Source organism: Giraffa tippelskirchi, chromosome 3, assembly GCF_054371585.1.
Source record: "Giraffa tippelskirchi isolate mGirTip1 chromosome 3, T2T-mGirTip1v1.2.pri, whole genome shotgun sequence".
NCBI classification, from domain to species: domain Eukaryota; kingdom Metazoa; phylum Chordata; class Mammalia; order Artiodactyla; family Giraffidae; genus Giraffa; species Giraffa tippelskirchi.
Window position 1 is genome coordinate 171,876,748 of NC_137277.1, and position 21,226 is coordinate 171,897,973.

The 21,226-nt window shown below is 40.2% G+C and overlaps 1 long non-coding RNA gene across 1 annotated transcript; it reads right to left on the minus strand.

The window, feature by feature from the left end:
• Positions 1-117: 117 nt before the first annotated feature.
• LOC145541919 (uncharacterized) lies at positions 118-17,796 on the minus strand. Its single transcript, XR_014079412.1, has 3 exons — positions 17,466-17,796; positions 1,990-2,110; positions 118-689 (listed from the first exon to the last, which is right to left on the minus strand). It is a non-coding gene; the product is annotated as an uncharacterized LOC145541919 (long non-coding RNA).
• Between the last annotated feature and the right edge of the window lie 3,430 nt (positions 17,797-21,226).

Sequence of the window (21,226 nt, forward strand, 5' to 3'; positions counted from 1 at the left end):
CTGATTCATACTTGATTCAGTCCTGTCAGAAACTGAAAAGATGTTATATCTAACCCTCTTCCTGAAAAACATATAGTAGTGAACATTAATTGTTAATAGGTATAAAATACTTCTATGTCATCTTTCTACACTTGTAATTTTTTACAAAACTAGCCAGAAAACATGCAATCACAGAATCCTTCATAACTGGGGACCTAGATTCTTCCTTGTGTCTTTTTGTTGTTGTTCTTCAGTCACTCAGTTGTGCCCGACTCTTTGTGACCCTATGGACTGCAGCACAACAGGCTTCCTTATCCTTCACCATCTTCCAGAGCTTCCCCAAACTCAAGTCCATTGAGTCGGTGATGCCATCCAACCAACTTGTCCTCAGTCATCCCCTTCTCCTCCTACCTTCAATCTTTCCCAGCATCAGGGTGTTTTCCAGTGAGTCAGTTGTTCGAATCAGGTGATCAATGTGTTGGAGCTTCAGCTTCAGCATCAGTCCTTCTAATGAATATCCAGGGTTGATTCCCTTTAGGATTGACTGGTTTGATCTCCTTGCTGTCCAAGGGACTCTCAAGAGTCTTCTCCAACACCACAGTTCAAAAGCATTAATTCTTTGGCTCTCGGCCTTCTTAATGGCCCAAGTCTCGTATCCATACATGACTATGTCTTAGATTCTCCAAATCCAAATCCTTGTGTCTTAGATTCTGCAAATGAAAAGGGCCACGTGACCTGGAATTCAGAAGTGAGCAGCATGGGGCAGGGACTTGGAGGATGGATCTACGGCAGAAGCATATGGTTCCCTGAGGACAATAATTGAGGAGGAGCTTCAATCCCAACATGTATAGATAGTCAAGTGGCCATGGTATTTATGCTAAAAAAAGTGTCCACTGCAAGCTGCATGTGACTGTGATTCCACATAGAAACCCCCACTGTAGGAAGAATATAATTATATATGATCATTGTTGCCAATATCTTCTCTTAGCTTCCACTTGCCCACTTAAAAATCTACAATGATATTTTAACCAATTTCCCTTGCAAGCATTCATGTCTTAGACAAACTCCATATATCCGCCCCCCCTGCTTCATAAGAAGTGCTTCCCACTTTAATAGGTCAAACTCTTGGTTGCAACACACACACACACACACACACACACACACACTTTGGCTCACTTCTCTTTCTCATGTTATCCACATCCTCTGCCTCTCTTGTCCATAGTAAGAAAGCTCACCTGTTCCTCCCAAGATGTCCAAATTCTCCTGTTAAAAGTTCAGCTAGATTTTGTATCCACAGAACTTCTCATCACTCTAACTACTAATAAACTATTTTCTGACCCTTTTGTAATGTGGTTTTCCACTTCATTATTTTCTAGTGATTGATGCCTTTGTTTTGACTTCTTCCAACTAAAATGTTCTGAAAAATAAGCATCTGCTTTTTCATTGATTGCTAGCAAGAATTCTCATCAGTCATGATGAGGTCTTCCCAACCAACCTGACTTTATGTCAATTTACAATAATTTTTCATGAATAAAAATTCAAGTGTGAAAACACTTTGGTGAACTCAAAAAGCTTTGGTGTGTTCTAGACCATGCAGGATAGTTGATTGAACTCTTTATTTTTCTTTTCTCTTTTAAATAATTTTCCTGTTATCTCTGCTGCTATTGTCTACTTCTTTACAATATTTTCTAGAATAAAAAATTCTTAAAATAGTAGAAATTTAAAGGAAGCTGTGTAAAATATGATAACAATTTAGTAAAATATGTTAAATATGAGTTTGTTGGGTTTATAATAATCTAAAAAATATGTTATAATGTTAAGTGGAAAAAGTAAAACATGGTATTATCACACCTCTAATAGCATTAACATTAGCTACTATATTAACAGTAGCTAAAGGATTATAATGTAACTTTCACACATAAGCTCACTTAATTCTTACAATAACTATAGAATATTGGAATTTTTATCCTTATTTCATGTAAGAGAAAAAGCTTAGGAAAGCTAACTTACTTATCCAGGCTCACACAGCTGGTAGGGGAACAGGTTCTTGAGTTGAGATCCACTTGATTCCAATGATATTATGATCTTAACACTGTGTTCTATATATGTATGGAAGACTACAATTCAAAGACTGGAAGAAGAGACACAAACATTAACAAAGGTTTTCTTTGGGTAACAGAATTATGAGAATCTTTTTAACTATTTCTCTGTACGTGTCAAATTCCTCATAATGTAATAAAGCAGAATGATTTCTTAAAGTCAACAAATGGTAATTCCAGTACCATTCCCAATACTGGAGTTAAGGGTAAAATAGTCTGATCAGATCTTCCTGGGAACTCTGAGACACGATCCAACTCCTACATACACAAATATAAAGAAATCCTATCCTAGGAAGACAAGAAATAAAATGTAAAATCATTACCTAAGCTAGTTCTTCTTTTCTCTGTCCTCTATCCCAACCCATAGCCCATCAACACTGCATCTCTACCCTCATACCTTTTAAACTTCTTTTCTGAGAAATTTAACAGAAAAAAAGTGGAAGAGATATATCATAGTAACAATGGCTACCATTTACTAGATGAATCCACGTCTATACCCAGCTGAATAATAGCCTTTCAATGAATTGTTTTATTTTTCCAACATGCCATTTCTCACCTCCCATATACACAATTCCTTAATATGATGCATTTCTACTGTTCAGTAAACAGACCGTAAACAAATGCCTGCTCTGTGATCATAAATGTATCATTGCAGAGATGTCTGAGAGGAACTCCCAGGTACACATTTCAGAATGATGCTTCTTAAGATGGGAAAGGGGACATGGAGCCTCAGATTCAGTTCCTGAGCCCAACCATGTCCTGACGGACTTCACAAGAAAAGTTGCCTCTACTCTGTTGAGGGAGGTGAGGAAATACAGCTTTCCCCTAGCTTCTCTAAAGAGACATGGACTGCCTTTACTGAAAGAGCTTTCAAGCATCAAGGAGCTCTCTTGTGGACAGCTGTCTAGCTTCTCTCTCCCAGGACCTGCCTAGATGCTCAGAGACAGGGACTCTTGTGGTGCACACAGCCTGTTGTTTCTCAAAGTCAACAATTAAACTAACAAATCACTGACTTTAACAGTGGTCAAAATACATTGCATATAAACAACAAATTTTTGGTTCAGCCAATTGGACTACTGAAAAAAATATTTCATAGAAACACGACTCCTTTCTTTTGTTTTTGTCATTTTCTGTTTACTTTTCTTCTCTCTTTTTAATCCAAAGCACCACCAACTAAATTCCCAGCATTTTCACACTGTTATGCTGGTTTATCATATTACTTTGGATGAGGGTAAATAATCAATTAAATCCATTACCTCTAATTCCTATCTTTCAATTAGATATGGTCTGATAAGGTTACACATAACACTGGACAAATTGCAGTTTATACCCAGATTCCCAAGTAATCTAAGCATATCATTCTTTGAAAGAATTGAAATGATCAATTTAGAGTTACAGTGAGAATGATTTAGGGAACAATTATTGTTGTTGTTCAGTCACTAAATTGTGTTTGACTCTTTGCCACCCCATGGACTGCAGCACACCAGGCTTCCCTGTCCTTCACTATCTCCTGGAGTTTGCTCAAACTCATGTCTATTGAGTCAATAATGCCATCCAACCATCTCATCCTCTGTCTCTCCCTTCTGCTTTTTGTCTTCATCTTTCCCAGCATCAGGGGCTTTTCCAATGAGTCAGCTCTTCGCATCAGGTGGCCAAAGCATTGGAGGTTTAGCTTCAGCATCAGTTCTTCCAATGAATCTTCAGGGTTGATTTCCTTTAGGATTGACTGATTTGATCTCCTTTTTGTACAAGGGACTCTCAAGAGTCTTCTCCAATACCACAGTTGGAAGGCATCAATTCTTCGGCGCTCAGCCTTCTTTATGATCCTACTCTCACATCCATACATGACTACTGGAAAAACCATAGCTTTGGCCATACCAACCTTTATCACCAAAGTGATGTCTCTGTTTTTTTAATATGCTGTCTAGGTTTGTCATTGATTTTCTTCTAAAGAACAAGCCTTTTAACTTTGTGAACTTTATTATAACAAGGTTCTTGATGGCATACAGGTAAACATTTGGGTATTTAGAATGTTTTCTGCAAAATAACGTTTACTTTCAGCAGCTGAGCAGTGTACCCTTCTTTTTAGACTTTCAAAATGGGAGACTTTTTATTCTCACTCTCTTCTAATACAGAAGTAGCTGTTAATAGGTTAGAAGTGTGGCTATTGTGCTAAGTGAATGGCCTCAAGAAAATATTGGGCTGGCCAAAGAGTTCGTTCAGGTTTTTCCATAACATCTTACAGAAAAACCTGAACAAATTCCCTAGTCAACCCAATATGTGTTCCTGTAGGCAACAGTGACAACAGGACTATTAACCAGGTTCACAAAGCTAGCTCAAGGCCCATCTACCTGATGAGCTGTGATCCAAAATACAATGAGGTAGGTGGAGTTTGGAGCTGTCAGTCTGGACTACACACCGTCTTCTTGAATTCAGTGTATCCTCTTCTTGTGGCTACAAGCTGGTTGAATTTGAACATGAGAGGTTGGTTTCAGTGGAAAACTTGAATAATTACTCAAAGCAATGGAGGATCAAAGCCTCCATTCTGACTTGGGCATGGAAGTTTGCTATAAATGCAAATAAAATTTGTTCTCCAAAACAAAAACAAAGAAAAAAGAAACGGTAAATAAAGAAACTGTAAATAACCTAAATGTCCAACAATAAGAGGATAATTAATAAATGATGATGTCACTGTTTGATGAAATAACATATTCATTCACAGTCATGTTTTTAATCCCTAGTGACTATGAAAATATTAAGGCATAATATTAAGTAAAAGAGACAGGATTCTAAACAATATATGATTATGATCAAAATTTTAGGAAAAGTGTCTGTATCTGTATGTAAAACTAGAAGGAGTTATATCAAAATCTGAAAAGATATGTGTTTGAGGAGTATAGGAATTTTTCTTCATCTTCTTTATGTCTTTTCCAAATTTTCTACAATAAGAGTGTGCTACCTTCTTTTTCAGGTCTTTTTAAAAAATTTTTTAAGCTGAAGTATAGTTGATTTACAATAGTTTGTTATTTTAAGTACACAGCAAAGTGATTCAGTTACACACACATATATATGTATATACATGTTCTTTTTCAGATTCTTTTCCCATATAGGTTATTACAAGTCACTGAGTATAGTTGTATAGTTCCCTGTGCTATACCGTAAGAAAAGACACCCTAAGTATCTTCAGAAAAAAAATCAGCATGGAATAGATCTTCTTTCTCTCCTGGCTTGTCCCACTGTTAGTCTCTTTCCCAGAAATTCCTCAGGCAATCCTTATTCCACTGTTTCCTTCATAACGCCAGCAAATTTTTCTTTCCAAGATACAAATTCGATGTTATCATTATCTTCTTTAAAACCTTCAGGGGTATCCCATTTCCTAGAAGCAAAAAGTCCAGACTTCTTTGCCTAAAGTATAAAGCATTACCAACCCCCAGTCGGCTGATGGGGTTTACAGCCACCCTGTTCACTTCCATTCCCCCTCCATCACTGGCCCTGACACACATCAGCCACTGTGGATGCCTCTGTATGAACTTTCACACCAGGGGTTCCTTTCTCCCTTGATTTCCTCTGCCCGAATATCCCGCCCCGATTTGCTACCTGTCAAACTCTTACTCCTCTTTCAAAAATCACAATATTAAACCAGTCCATTCCTCAATGTGTAAAATAATTATCACGATAACAGGGAATGATGAGAGGACTACATGTGTTGATACACATGTGAAATAGTCCTTGGCATATAGCAATCGCTTCATCATTGCCAGCTGTTGGGATCTGAAATGTCCTGCCATCATCTTTTCAACTTCCCAAGTTGTCTTCCCTCTGTGGCACTGCATATGATCCACAACACTGTTCTAGTCTTCCCTGGACTGCAAATATATCAGCGTTATTTTTTCTGTGCCTGTCTTCTATGCTGGGGCCACACCCTGGTCAACAACTAAGTTATACCTGTCTTCATGGCCCCTGCTCCTGGCCCATCATTGGTACTCATGAATGTTCATCAAGTTGAAGATATTGATATCAAACAACATTTTATTGTATCCTGATTCAAGAAACCAAATAAAATCAGTCATTTTTAACTCATGGATTGGGATTAGATGGCATTTAAATTATTCTATTAATTTTGTTAGGTGGGGTAATGGTATATGGACCTAACAGAAGCAGAAGATATTAAGAAGAGGTGGCAAGAGTATACAGAAGAACTGTACAAAAAAGATCTTCACGACCCAGATAATCATGATGATGTGATTACTCACATTCACCTAGAGGCAGACATCCTGGAATGTGAAGTCAAGTGGGCCTTAGGAAGCATCACTATGCACAAAACTAGTGGAGGTGATGGAATTCTAGTTGAACTATTTCAAATCCTGAAAGATGATGCTATTAAATTGCAGCACTCAATATGCCATCAAATTTGGAAAACTCAGCAGTGGCCAAAGGACTGGAAAAGGTCAGTTTTCATTCCAATCCCAAAGAAAGGCAATGCCAAAGAATGCTCAAACTACCGCACAATTGCACTCATTTCACACACTAGTAAAGTAATGGTCAAAATTCTCCAAGCCAGGCTTCAGCAATATGTGATCCGTGAACTTCCAGATGTTCAAGCTGGATTTAGAAAAGGCAGAGGAACCAGAGATCAAATTGCCAACATCCACTGGATCATTGAAAAAGCAAGAGAGTTCCAGAAAAACATCTATTTCTGCTTTATTGACTATGCCAAAGCCTTTGACTATGGATCACAATAAACTGGAAAATTCTGAAGGAGATGGGAATACCAGATCACCTGACCTGCCTCTTGAGAAACCTGTATGCAGGTCAGGAAGCTACAGTTAGAACTGGACATGGAACAATAGACTGGTTCCAAATAGGAAAAGGAGGACGTCAAGGCTGTATATTGTCACCCTGCTTATTTAACTTATATGCAGAGTACATCATGAGAAATGCTGGGCTGGAAGAAGCACAAGCTGGAATCAAGATTGCTGGGAGAAATATCAATAACCTCAGATATGCAGATGACACCACCCTTATGGCAGAAAGTGAAGAACTAAAGAGCCTCTTGATGAAACTGAAAGAGGAAAGTGGGACAGTTGGCTTAAAGTTCAACATTCAGAAAACTAAGATCATGGCATTGGGTTCCATCACTTCATGGCAAATAGATGGGGAAACAGTGTCAGACTTTATTTTGGGGGGCTCCAAAATCACTGCAGATGGTGATTTCAGCCATGAAATTAAAAGACACTTACTCCTTGGAAGGAAGGTTATGACCAACCTAGACAGCATATTAAAAAGCAGAGACATTACTTTGTCAACAAAGGTCCATCTCATCAAGGCTATGGTTTCTCCAATAGTCATGTATGGATGTGAGAGTTGGACTATAAAGCAAGCTGAGCACCAAAGAATTGATGCTTTTGAACTGTGATGTTGGAGAAGACTCTTGAGAGTCCCTTGGACTGCAAGGAGATCCAACCAGGCCATCCTAAAGGAGATCAGTCCTGGGTGTTCATTGGAAGGACTGATGTTGAAGCTGAAGCTCCAATACTTTGGCCACCTGATGTGAAAAGCTGACTCATTTGAAAAGACCCTGGTGCTGGGAAAGATTGAGGGCAGGAGGAGAAGGGGATGACAGAGGATAAAATGGTTGGATGGCATCACAGACTCGATGGACATGGCTTTGGGTAGACTCTGGCAGTTGGTGATGGATAGGGAGGCCTGGTGTGCTGCTGTTCATGGGGTCGCAAAGAGTCGGACACGACTGAGCCACTGAACTCAACTGAACTGAATGGTATGGTGATTCTAGGGTTTTTAAGATGCTTGTCTGTTCTCTGAAGTATTTGGGAGTGAAAAGTCTATGATACCTAGAATTTGCTTAAAAACATTTCAGCAAACAAAAGTCAAAAATAAAGCAAGAGGCTAAAGATAGATGTGGTGCAATTGGTATGGGAAGTTGGGGGCAGTTAGTGATGTGCATACCTGTGAGTTCCTTATACTGCCCTTTCTCTGCTTTAATGAATGCTTGAAAATTACCATAGTAAAAGCTCACTAACAACACTATCAAATGAGCCAAAAGAATGCTAGTATTTTCACAAAAGAAAATCTATGTAAAAATTCATTCAATAAGCAAGTACCTTCCCAGTATGTGGAAGGTCCTGTTTTCATTGATGATGAGTTAAAGAGCCTACCTAACTTGTAATTGGCAACTCCAGTCATCAGAAAGTTCCTTTTGCTGGAAAATGGAAACCAAAGAACCCCCACCTTTCAGGATAACTAAACTGAAAAAATAAATAAATAAATAAATAATTCATAGCAATGAGTTCTCTGCTAATATAAATGCAAATGATTCACTTGATTTACATGAAGATAGTGTTTTTTCCCCAAAATCTATCAATAGTGGAAAAATCAATAATGGTGATGAAGGAAAGGTGACTGCCAAAGTTTTTTTAACGTTAAAAGAAAATTAAAGTTCAGTGGTTAACGGATGTCCATACCCCACCTTCCCAGACCTGAACCCAGGCTTAGGAGTCAGAACCACCAAGTAGTTGTTGATTCACCCTGTGACCTCAGGGACGCTCATAGGTCCTTGTCTCCCTAGAAATGGAGTAAGAATTCCCAGCAGCAGAAATATCCAGAATCATCTAGACCTAAGCAGACGGGAGTCCCTCCAGTGCCAAGGATCATCCTATCTCAGATTCCAAAGTCCCATGCACCCTTGATTTCTTGTCATTCAGCCATTAAGTCATGTTTGACTCTTTGTCACACCATAGACTGCAACACACCAGGCTTCCCAGTCCTTCACTGTCTTCTGGAGTTTGCTCAAACTCATACCCATTGAGTTAGTGATGCTATCTAACCATCTCATCCTCAGCCACCCCCTTCTTCTCTTGCCCTCAGTCTTTCCCAGCATCAGGGGCTTTTCCAATGATTCAGCTCTTCGCATCAGGTGGCCAAAGTATTGGAGCTTCAGCTTCAGCATCAGTTCTTCCAATGGATCGTCAGGGTTGATTTCCTTTAGGATTGACTGGTTTGATCTCCTTCTGTCTAAGGGATTCTCAAGAGTCTTCTCCAGCACCACGGTTCAAAAGCATCAATTCTTCAGCACTCAGCTCTCAGCCTATTTTGTTAGTCTCAGGGTAATAGACAATAGTCAAGAGCTGTCCACCAACAGGACTCTTTTGTGTGGATTCACCAGTTTATGTCCCTTAATATACACAAAAAGGGTCAGGTCAGGATACATTCTGACTGTTGGCCTTTAGATACTGAAACTAGAATTATTAAGCATTAACTGCGTGGTGTGATCAGTGATAAGCAGCGCCTTTATTGCAGGATTAGCACAAAGCAGCTGTTATATAGTCTCATTTGTGTTAAGTGTTACAAAGCACTAGGCACCCTATAACACCAATAAAAGCCAGTACCCTCCGGTAAAACACTATTTACTTGAAAGACACTTTAGAATCTCCCATGACGAAGGGGCTGAAAGTGATTTTATTGTTGAAAAGAATAATACTTCCAACAATAATTTTATTGTTGGAAAGAAAAAATATATTTCTCTTAATAATTTAAAAGAAATGATATATTCAGTATATATAATGCATATGCAAACATATAAACTAATAATTAAACTCTCAAATTCACTATTGAAAGTAAGGACAATTTTTTTATAGCATCTGTTACTGAGTACAAGAAGGTCAATCCAGATAATAAAATGAAGCTTTTGTTTGGAACCACAGCATATAAAACTGATTTGAGTTTTAGCAAATAGGGAGGATGTGTTTGCAACTGATTGCTTGAAAATCAGTAAGGTGCCTCAAAGGAATAGGTAGTCAGTCATCTTCCACAGCTGCTTAAAAATGAAGTCCAGAGTATCTTCCAATCTGAAAGGTATATTTCAGCTGGTCTGCCTTAAAATCAAGGCTATATGGCACCCACAGCAATCCACCAACACGGGCCCAACCAAGATGTCATGGCCAAGACTTGTCAGTAAGTCCTCCAGAGCAGTCAAGATGACTTACAGGGAGGGAGAGGCCATGGGCCATGGTGGCTGTGTCAATGTGGAGTGGACAGAGAAAAACGAGCAAGGGAGTCCAATGCTAGAGGCTCTTTACTCAATCAATCTAAAATTAGAAAATCATGCTGAGCTGCTTGTGCAATGGGCGATTCTAGATGATTTATGAGTTACAGCATAGGACAAGGATGAGGTGAGGCTAGAAAGACACCAAGGATGTGAATTTTAAGAAAGCAGCTATACTCCGAGCTGAAGAGAAGCCTCCTCAAATTTGCCTCTCTTTCCACTCCCTGGCCCTGACCCTGAGCCGCAGGTTGTATTTACTTAACAGGGTCGATGATTCTCTCAAATGCTTCCTGGAAGACCAGCTCATGGTACATTAGCGTAATTATCCTTATGAGCACTTATCCCAGTGCTCTATGGGACAGGGACACTGCCACACTTAGGAAGGCAAGCGTTCCCTCAGACATGAGAGGCATGAGAGAACCTCCCATAAAGACCCAGCCCCGTATTCCTAAACTAGGACTTTACAGTCCGAGGCTGTTGGAAGAACCTTGACTCCCCTTGCTCTCTCCAGATGGGGTCCCCAAGAGAGCGTAAGTCATGCGGTGTCTTCCTCCCACCAAGGCAGGACGTTCACACAAAGCCCTGGTCCCACTTGATGGGCTATGAAGTTCATCACTGGTTCTCAGCTTGCATCCAGCATCCCTGGCAGTAAACTGAAGCACTTCTCAACTACTGGCAAGTCCCTTAGGGTCCCCATTTGAAGTCATCTTAGTTTTCAACCTCAGTTGCACACTGAATCCATCTAGACCACATCACCACCAGTAGATCAGAGTCAGGGAAATGAGCCCAGGCAGCAGCAATTTATAAGCTCCTCAGACGGTTTTCCAGGTGGCACTAGTGGTAAAGAGCCCACCTGCCAATGCTGAAGACATAAGAGAGGTGGGTTCGATTCCTGGGTCAGGAAGATCCCCTGGAGAAGGGCATGGCAGTCCACTCCAGTATTCTTGCCTGGATAATCCCATGGACAGAGGAGCCTGGTGGGCTATAGTCCATGGGGTTGCAAAGAGTCAGAGATGATTGAAGCAACTTAGCAGGCAGGCACAGATGATTCCAGAGTTGAGCCAAAATTGAGGACTGCTGGTCAGTTTGAGTGTGATTATGCCCATCATGACAGGTCCCTGTAGAACAATCCCCTGCTCAGAACACCTAATGGTTTCACTGAGCCCTTAAAGACCTAGCATTTATTATTAGACTTAATTGAATCAGATTACCCATCACCCCCACGTGAATACAAGCCAGCAGGCACACGTGCACAGACACACAGTGGTTTGGGTGATGAACAGACAAAACAAACACACTGTTGTGGCTGAGAAAATGGAGATACTGTGATAGATCAGACTGGGACCCCAAGTCACCCTCTCTTTGCTCCTCCAGGTCTAGGGTGATCAATCTGCCCAGCTTGCCTGGGAAGGGCCTGGCTTTAGCCAGGTCCTTCTTCCAGAAAACCTCCCAGGCCCAGGCAAAGCACAGGGGTTGGTGATCCTGTGATCCACGCGCTGCCTCTGTCTGCTCTCTGCCCAAGAGGCTGGTGAATGGAAAGCATTCAGTGTGCCCTTCTCTCTGGCTTTCAGTTGGATGTGGCCAATGGGAAACAATTACATGAAATTAGTGAAAGGAAAAAGGGTGGGTTTATGGCACTTGGCCCCCTGAATCATTACACTTCTCAACACCTCAGCTACTATCAGGAAGCATTTCCATCAGCTGCTCTCGCCGAAGCCTGGTAACCACTTCCTCCTCTCACCGTTTACGCTTAGAGGAAGCCATCGTACCCCGTGTTTCCCGGTTCCAAAGTACTGTGTTATCTCGTGTTTGTTTCTCAAATCCTGCGCCCTAACCGTGTAAACACTGCTGTTATTAAATTGTCCTCACATTACCCTATTTGAAGGTGCCATCTGTTTCCTGCCAGGACCATGATGGATCCACCCTGTATTTCAGGAGGGGCAGGGCACTCTGCTTTGGAACCTCACTGGAGCATATGGGATGGAGGAGGGGCAGTTCCCAAAGGCAAAGGAGATGCCATTTCTAGGAAAAAGGTAAAGAGATGCTGAACAACAGGCCACAAAGGGCAAAGGGTGAAATCCAGGCCAGTGCTACTCAGACAGTCGTTGATGGAGTGGTCCTGGTACATGAACTGGTGTTTCTGGTCATTGAGGAGATAAGAAGAAAAGTAAGATGAAATATTTAGGAATTCTTGCAGCAATTTCATATTTTGCAAGCAAAATTTAAAGGTTTTACAAAATAATCAGTTCAGTTAGGTACATTAGAAATTAAAATCTTTTAAAACTGTTCCTTCACAACAGACAGTTTGAGAAGCCATGATGGAAACCAAGATGTTACATATGACGTTGTGTGCAAATTTCAAAAACCTGTTCTATTGAAAAGCTGACTTAGAAGTACATGTTTTTAGACAATACAAATAAAAATCAATACATATTGTGGGCTTACTATGTGCCAGCTGCTGTTTTCAATTCTTTCCATGGGTTTTTTCATTTGATCCTTGCAATCAGACTATAGAGGAGGTATTAATACTAATGATCCTCATTTTGAGAAAGAGAAAACTGACTCACAGAGAGTAAAGAAGTAGTCAAGGCCATAGGTGTGCACAGCAGCACCAAGATTCATGTCAGGATTCAAAGCTGGGTTCGAAACCCTGAGACTCTTCAGAATACCATTCCTTCCCAAATTTTTAATATTTCTTTTTCACAGTATCAACATAGTTAAAATAAATATGACATTTATAGGCTTCTTTCTGTTTTCCACCTTCTCTGGTTCTAATTCAAGCTGGGTTAGAAGGGATGTTTGAATATCTATTTAATTTTAACTGAATCCTCTATTGTTTTTCTTCAAACCCCTCTAAAGCAGCTAGTAATATAGCTTGAAACACTCCATCACCATCTAAATAGAGGCAACTATATCTTGTTCTGATAATAATTGCTCAGAGTTTAGTGGTATATTACCCAGACTGTTCACTTGACTTCTCATATAATCTTCAGGAATTTCTCTGTAGTGTCAGAACTAAGTGTCTCTTTATGCCTCCTCTGCTAAGCTGTTAAGTCGCTTCAGTCGTGTCCGACTCTGTGTGACCCCATAGATGGCAGCCCACCAGGCTCCGCTGTCCCTGGGATTCCCCAGGCAAGAAACTGGAGTGGGTTGCCATTTCCTTCTCCAGTGCATGAAAGGGAAAAGTGAAAGTGAAGTTGCTCAGTCATGTCCGACTCTTAGCGACCCCATGGACTATAGCCTACCAGGCTCCTCCTTCCATGGGATTTTCCAGGCAAGAGTACTGGAGTGGGGTGCCATTGCCTTCTCCTATGCCTTCTCTAGTTACTTGCTATAAATTGGATATTTACCAGTGAGCAATAAACATCTAATCTATTCAGGGATATGATGGCAAATGAGAGCAGAGTTGCTTCAGAAATAAAGATGAGACTTGGACGTCAACCAATGCTTCAGGTTCTGTTAGCACATGTGTTCAGGTCATTTCTATCTTTTTTTTATTTTATTTTATTGATGTCATTTTTGGTTGCACTGGGTCTCCACTGCTTCTCATGGGCTTCTCATTGGCTTCTCATTGCAGTGGCTTCTCTTGTGTCAGAGCACAGACTCTAGGCATGTGGGCTTCAGTAGTTGCAGCACACAGCCTTAGTCCACAAGGCATGTGGGATCTTCCTGGCCCAGGGATGGAACCTGTGTCCCCTGCATTGGCAGGCAGAGGCTTATCCACTGTACCACCAGGGAATTCCCGCTTCTATCTTTACCTACTGAAAGAGTAGTATGTGAGAGGGAAGTTTCTCTGTCAGTGTTTCAGAGGAGACATAGACACACAAAAGAACAAACTGTGACTTTTCAAACCAAGGTATAAACAACATCATTTCAATACCGTTCCAGAGATATCCTGATTTGTTAACTCAGATAACACCACCAATATCCATCACCTGCCTACGCTACTCACAATTTATGTGTTTGGCATTTTCTTGTTTCTTTTTTTTAAACTTACTCAAAAGCACTCATCTACTCTTTCCCTGCCCACTACACTCAGGGTAGAATGCATTTCCTTTGTCCTCTCAGGGTACTCTGCACTTACCTAGCATTTATTTCCAAATCATTTTATTTTTTTTTAATTAATTTTTGTTGGAGTATAACTGCTTTACAATGTTAGTTTCTACTGTACAGCAAAGTGAATCAGCCATGTATATACATATATACATATATCCCCTCCCTTTTAGATTTCCTTCCTATTCAGGACACCACAGTACATTAAGTAGAGTTCCCTGTGCTATAAAGTATGTTCCCATTAGTTATCTATTTTATATATGGTATCAATACTGTATATGTGAAGAAAACAAAACTGCTAACTTGAAAAGATATTTTCACCCCTATGTTCGTTGCACATTATTTACAATAGCCAAGGTATGGAAATCATCTAAGTGCCCATCAACAGATGAATGGATAAATGAAGTGTAATGGCCAGATAGATAGGTCTCTACCTATCACAAGGAGAAGATATTTTTTCTATTTCTTTAATTTTCTATCTACATGAGATGATGGATGTTCACTAAACTTACGAATGAACTTGTGGTAAATGTTTATTAATTTATGTAAGTCAAATCATCATGCTGTATACCATAAACTTTTACAGTGTGTGTGTGTGTGTGTGAGTGCACTCAGTTGCTCAGTCATGTCCAACTCTTTGGGACCCCATGGACTACAGCTTGCCAGGCTCCTGTGTCCATGGAATTTTCCAGGCAAGAATACTGGATTGGGTTGCCATTTCCTATGCCAGGGGATCTTCTTGACCCAGGGATCCAACCTGCATCTCTTGTGTCTCCTGCATTAGCAGGCAGATACTTTACCACTGTGCCACCTGGGAAGCCCAAACTTATGCAATGCTGTACATCAGTCATATCTTAACAAAACTAGAAGAAAAAAAAAAGCCCATGAAAAGATATCCAACATTGCTGGCCACTAAGAAAATGTAAATTAAAACCACTGAGAGCCATAACTTTAGTGAGTAGAGACAAAGTAGTTAGCTGCTCTTAAATGATTTAGTGGGGTGACCAGATGTTGCATTAAAGAAACAGTACCCAAGAAGATGGAAGAGGCTTTATTAATACTCAATGGAACAATAGGCTTAATCTGAGATTATCAAAGACAAGCCTATTAGAATGAATAAAATTTAAAATAATGAGAATAATAAATACCAAGTGTTGAGAAGGATGTGGAGAAAGTGGGTCTCTCACAAAATGCTACAGCTCCTCTGGAAAATAATTTGGCAGTTTCTTTTAAAACTAAAAATAGATTTATCACACAGCCCAGCAATTGTACTCTTGGGTTTTTGTCCTAGAGAAAGAAAAACTTACCTCAGTGAAGACAATTCTTAAATAGAGGGCCACCAGTTCAATGGAATATTAATTGGTTATTAAACAGGACAATTATGATGATTGTGTAGAAATAGATCTTAGATGATTCTGGAATAAAGCTAAGTTTTAAAATGCAGAAATCGAAATACCATACTAGAATAAAGACTAACAGGGAATAAGCAGAAAGAAAACAACTAGTGTGTCAAGATGGCAGGAGGGATTAGGGTGTTCATTTCTGTTCTTTCAGAGGAGTCTTTACTGTTATTTTTATATCTTATATTTTTAAAACATGAAACCAAAACTGGAAAATCATTAACAGAATACAATCATTCAAAGAGAGACTTCCTGGGAGAGAGGGGAGGAGGGAGGAGCTTGCCTGCAGGGCCTCCTGCAGCTCTGGTCCCTCCCTTTGAGAGCATTCACCAGAATGATCTTGACCAGATTAGCTGGGGTTGGTGCCAACTGCCTGGGGATTAGCACACAGACGAGAAGGGCACCAAGGAAGGCAGAAGAAAGCCAGAAACAACACAACAACTGCCTGAGCTACATGATGAAGTGAGTAGATAGAGAAAGGGATCTTTAAGGAAAGGGGGTGAAACGAAACATTCAAAGAGAAGGGTAGAGTTCCAACCAGGGAGGCCAGAGTTCATCAGTGTTATCAGTCAGGGCCCCAGAAAGGCAGCATCTGAAAACACTGTGCGCAGGTAGCAGACCCAGAGGATGAAGCTCCGGGAAGAGGACAAGGAGAAGGGAGGGAGAGAATCATATGGGACAGGATGAGCATGATGACTTCTTTTTTCAGCATTACAGGGTAATCATAGCAAATCTTACATTTGAGTTTCTCACAACGTAAATAATTAGCAGAGATGATAATATCCTTTGTTAACACAATTCATTATTCTTTTAGTTATTTTGATTTCCGTGCACAGCCTATAAGCCTGCAGGGGACTTTTAAAAACCAAACTATTAATTACTCCTTCCAAATGAGGGAAGGAATGAAAGCACAAATTCAGAAACAAAGAGCATCATTTAGATGAGATGATCTGTCCAAACACACCACAGGCCACTATTTCAACCATGCCCCCATTAAAGCCCCAGGTTTACTTGCTAAGTGTGGAATGACTTTGCATTTAGATGATATAACGAAGAGTTGGATTGAATTTCAGTTTCTTCATGTGAAAGTTGTAAGGATGAAAGGAGACTGAAATACACACACACACACACACACACACACACACACACACACACACTAAAGCACTTGGTGTTCAGTATATATTAGGCACTCAGTACATGCCAATCCCTTTACTCCTTTCCTCTCCTCTGTCTCCACCCTCCCAGTCCATCCCCAATTGCAGTAGAACCTGCCTACTGCTCCCTGAACTCACCATGCCCATGGATGGCCTCCTACTACAAACACTTGTCACTGTAAGGGTTTTTGTTTGTTTGGGTGATTGGCTTGTTTGTTTCTTTTGGAAATGTTCTCTGTAGGCACAGGGCAGGTCAGAGGTATCAGGATGCTGTTGTTCAGTCGCTAAGTTGTGTCTGACTCTTTGGGACCTCATGGACTATAGCACACCAGGCTGCTCTGTCCTTCATTATCTCCCAGAATTTGCTCGAATTCATGTCCATTGACTCGGTAATGCTATTTAATCATCTCATCCTCTGCTGCCCCCTTCTTCTCTTGCCCTCAATCTTTCCCATCACCAGGGTTTTTTCCAATGAGTCAGCTCTTTGCATCAGGTGGCCAAAGTATTGGAGGTTCAGCTTCAGCATTAGTTTTTCCAATGAATATTCAAGATTGATTTCCTTTAGAATTAACTGGTTTGATCTCCTTGTGTCAGAGGTTAACACTAAAAACAACCCTTAGTCAGTACAGATAGGAATTGGAGGATAAATACATGAGCTTCCCTATCTCGAAAAAAGAGCAAATCCTCTGGGGCTTTGAGGCTGGTCTATCATACTCACAAGTATTCGTGGGAAGACTCCGCAGTACTGTCAGTAGAAAGATCATGCTCACATGACAATCCTGACTGGAATCTATAGCTGCATCTGTTTTTTTTTTTCATTGCTTTCTTAAGCTTTTTCTTTTTTTCTTTTGGCCATGCTGCCTAGCTTGTAAGATCTTAGTTCCTCAACCAGGGAGTGAACCCAGGCCACCAGCATGGAAACACAGAGCCCTAAGACAGCCAGGAAATTCCCAATGGCTGCATCTATTCTACCAACCACATTCAAGAGCCCATCGAGACCAGTCTACTTTCTAGGTAGCATGTTAGTATGAGAAGGCGCATTCAAACTGGAAAGAATGTTGACACCACAATGTTCTCTATGTGGTTTCAGGAAGAAGTCAGCAGAGATATTCTGAAGATGTAGATTCCATTCTGAAAGAAAAGTGAGGCTTGAACCACACTGCAAGAAGTGCCAACCGCAGGGAGTATGAGAGGCTAGTCCTCCAGTTCCCTGGGATGACTGTGGGGACAAGAAGTAAATGTTACTGAAGATGATTGACTTTGACATTGTCACATGGTGGAAAGGGCATTTGAGGTTATAAAAAGGCTAGGAAGATATAAAACCATTACCGTATACAGGGCCCACTGCCTCAAAAAATATCTGAAGTCGAAGAGTTTGACCTAAAATGGGATGTCTATGTTTTGGCAAGACCAGGAGTAAAAGGAATGCTTCCATTGGGTCTGTTTGATTTCTAATGCAAGACCCAGGCTTGCTTTCTTTGAAAGCTCAGTAAACTATCCCTACAAGTCCAAACATAGTCTTGGCCTTGGTGGAGAGGGGTGGGGAGAGCCCTCTACACAATAAAATCTGGAGACTGGGAAAGCCAAGAGAAGATGGTGGCACAAACAAAGCACTTTCATCTTCAAAGCTCTTTATAAGTGTTAATTAATTAATCCTTCCCACAGCCATATAAGGCAGTGAGAGCACATCAAAGAGACTCTGGACAGAACTTGGCAGGATGCGCTCTGGGAGACATATAACCCACTTATTGAAAATGAGAAAGATGAATTTTTCCCAGTAAAGTTCTTCCCCACTAAGTCCCCCTCCCTTCAAAAAATTCACACTGAACATTCCAGTTGAGAGAGATAACGGGAATAACAAAGAAACATTTATTGACTTCATGCCACTTTCTAAAAATATATTGATAATTAGAAAAGAAGATAAATGAGCTTGAATCCAAATTATCCTCATTGTTCCTCAGTTCATGACCACCACATCTCTTAGTAGGGAAGGTGAATCTATTACAGCAGAAAAACACCAGAAGATCAAGGAGAAAACAAGATTCAGCAGAAAACCAAAATCCACATTGTTGGGGACAAGCTTACATATGACAATAAAACTGGTTGGCTCATGGCTCTCATGACTTTGTCTATTTGTTCACGACTATGTGACAATAGATCTGGGACTCAACAGAACATTCAAATATTTTTTAAGAATATAAAAAAATCCTAAAATTCCAAAACCAGGTGCTAAGTATGAAAAAATGCACAAAACATATTTATCAATGCCCTTTAAGAAATTGGTGTTTACTACATGTGTAAGTATATATATGAATTAAATATACATTATCAAAAATACAAATGTGAAAATGTTCAGTAAAGAAGAGGTAGTAAACATGACCACTCGTCAATGAGCTAAACACGTATATACTATATGTGTGCATATGTGCTCAGTAGCTCAGTTGGGTCCAGCTCTTTGCAACCCTCTGGACCATAGCCAGCCAGGCTCTTTTGTCCATGGGATTCTCCAGGCAAGAATACTGGAGTAGATTGCCATTTTCTTCTCCAGGGGATCTTCCTGACCCAGGGATCAAATCAACATCTCCTGTGTTGGTAGGCAGATTCTTTACCACTGAACCACGTGGGAAGCCCATTTATAATAAACGTTCAGTAAGAGGAGATGATAAATGTGATCACTGGTTGATAATCCACATCTATAGTTGATACTGATGTTTTGGTAGCTGGATATTGATTATTCTTCCCAACCAGGAGTCGCAGTCATTTTTCTCTTTGGCTTGAGTAAAATGAAAAATGGCTGAAAATAGCTTCCTACACATTACTTGTGGCTAGGTAAGCATTCCATATCAAGAAATTAAAAAAGTGATGAGGAGGATTATTTTTTTCCCTAACAGAGGGCTCCATTAAGTTCTTCAATTTTGTGGGCTTAGAACATATGATAAGTGGGAGGGCAGTGGGCAGTTTGGGTTTGGCACATGTTTCCAAGTGCTTATTGTCATATTTTTGTGTTGAATAAAAAAAATTAATGGTATTTGACCCCAAATCCTCTTTTGTTGGTTATCAAACATGGATAGCAAATAAAATATAATTAGTGTTTTCTTACATATTTTCATCAAAAAGAGATGTTTCTAAGAGACATTGATAATAACCATACAATCACAACCTATTCTATTTTGAACCAGAATGAATTTTTGCCAAAGACAAGCCAAAATGGAAAGTCAAAGATACGGCCAAAACCACAGATAAGCTTCTGAGTTAAAATAGGGCCAGCCGATGGGAAAGGGCACATAAGAGCCCTTTAGGGTGCTGGAAAAAAATTATACATCTTGGTCTGGGTAGTGGTTACACAGCTTTATTTCTGTAAGCATTCATCAATATTTAAGTGCACTAATCACATTTCATACATTTCAACTAAAGAGCTAAAAATGAGCAATTTTAACACAAAACTCCAAAAAAGGTAAAAATTCATAAAAAGCATTGAACATTAAAAATAACAAATTTTTTTCTAGAATCCGGTAAATGTTTCTGGTGAGGACAAGAAAGAATTGGAAACATGATCCATTACCCATATACACTTACCCCTTTCAATGCAATAGTATGGTCAGCTAGGAAGTACATGGGAAGAAATTTCACACACACACACACATACACACACACACCATCTATCCTCAACTTGGTAATTGGCTTTCTACCCCAAAATGCTGAGCAGCAAGGCACATCTAGCTTCCCTGGTGGTTCAGTGGTAAAGAATCCTCCTGCAATGCAGGAGACCTGAGTTCAATCCCTGGATTGGGAAGATTCCCTGGGAGGACATGGCAACCCTTTCCAGTGTTCTTGCCTGGAGAATCCCACGGACAGAGGAGCCTGGTGGGCTACAGTCCATAGGATTATAAAGAGTTGGACACGACTGAAGTGATTTAGCACACACGTGCGCAGGTACATCAACTTGATTTTGCTAGAATTACTTTCTGAGACTGAAAGTCAAGACCAGCTCCAGCCCCCGACCTATTTCCAACCTTTAAGAAGAGCTAAATGCTTAAGTGTCAATCATTTGATCATCGACATCAATGATGCAGAGCTTGATTTCACCCATCTAATCATTCAGATGCTGCATTTCATCAAAACGGCATTTGAAGTAGGAGATGGAGACAGCAACTTCCTAAAGAACATGTTTTGGTGGAAGGAGATAAGAAAAGGAGAGAAAGAGGAAATGAAATAAACAAATTGGGACTTTTGAAATTTCTGTTTATCTGTGTGTCCCTGTGTGTTTCCTACAACCATGGGGACAACGGCACAGAGTCGGACACGACTGAAGTGACTTAGTAGCAGCAGCAGCAGGGAGCTAAGATCCCACAGGCTTCTTGGCCAAAAAAATAATAATAACTTAAAACAGAAACAATATTGTAATAAATTCAATAGAGACTTTAAAAAATGATCCACAGCAAAAAAAAAAATCTTTTAAAAAAAAAGAATTCAAGTTGG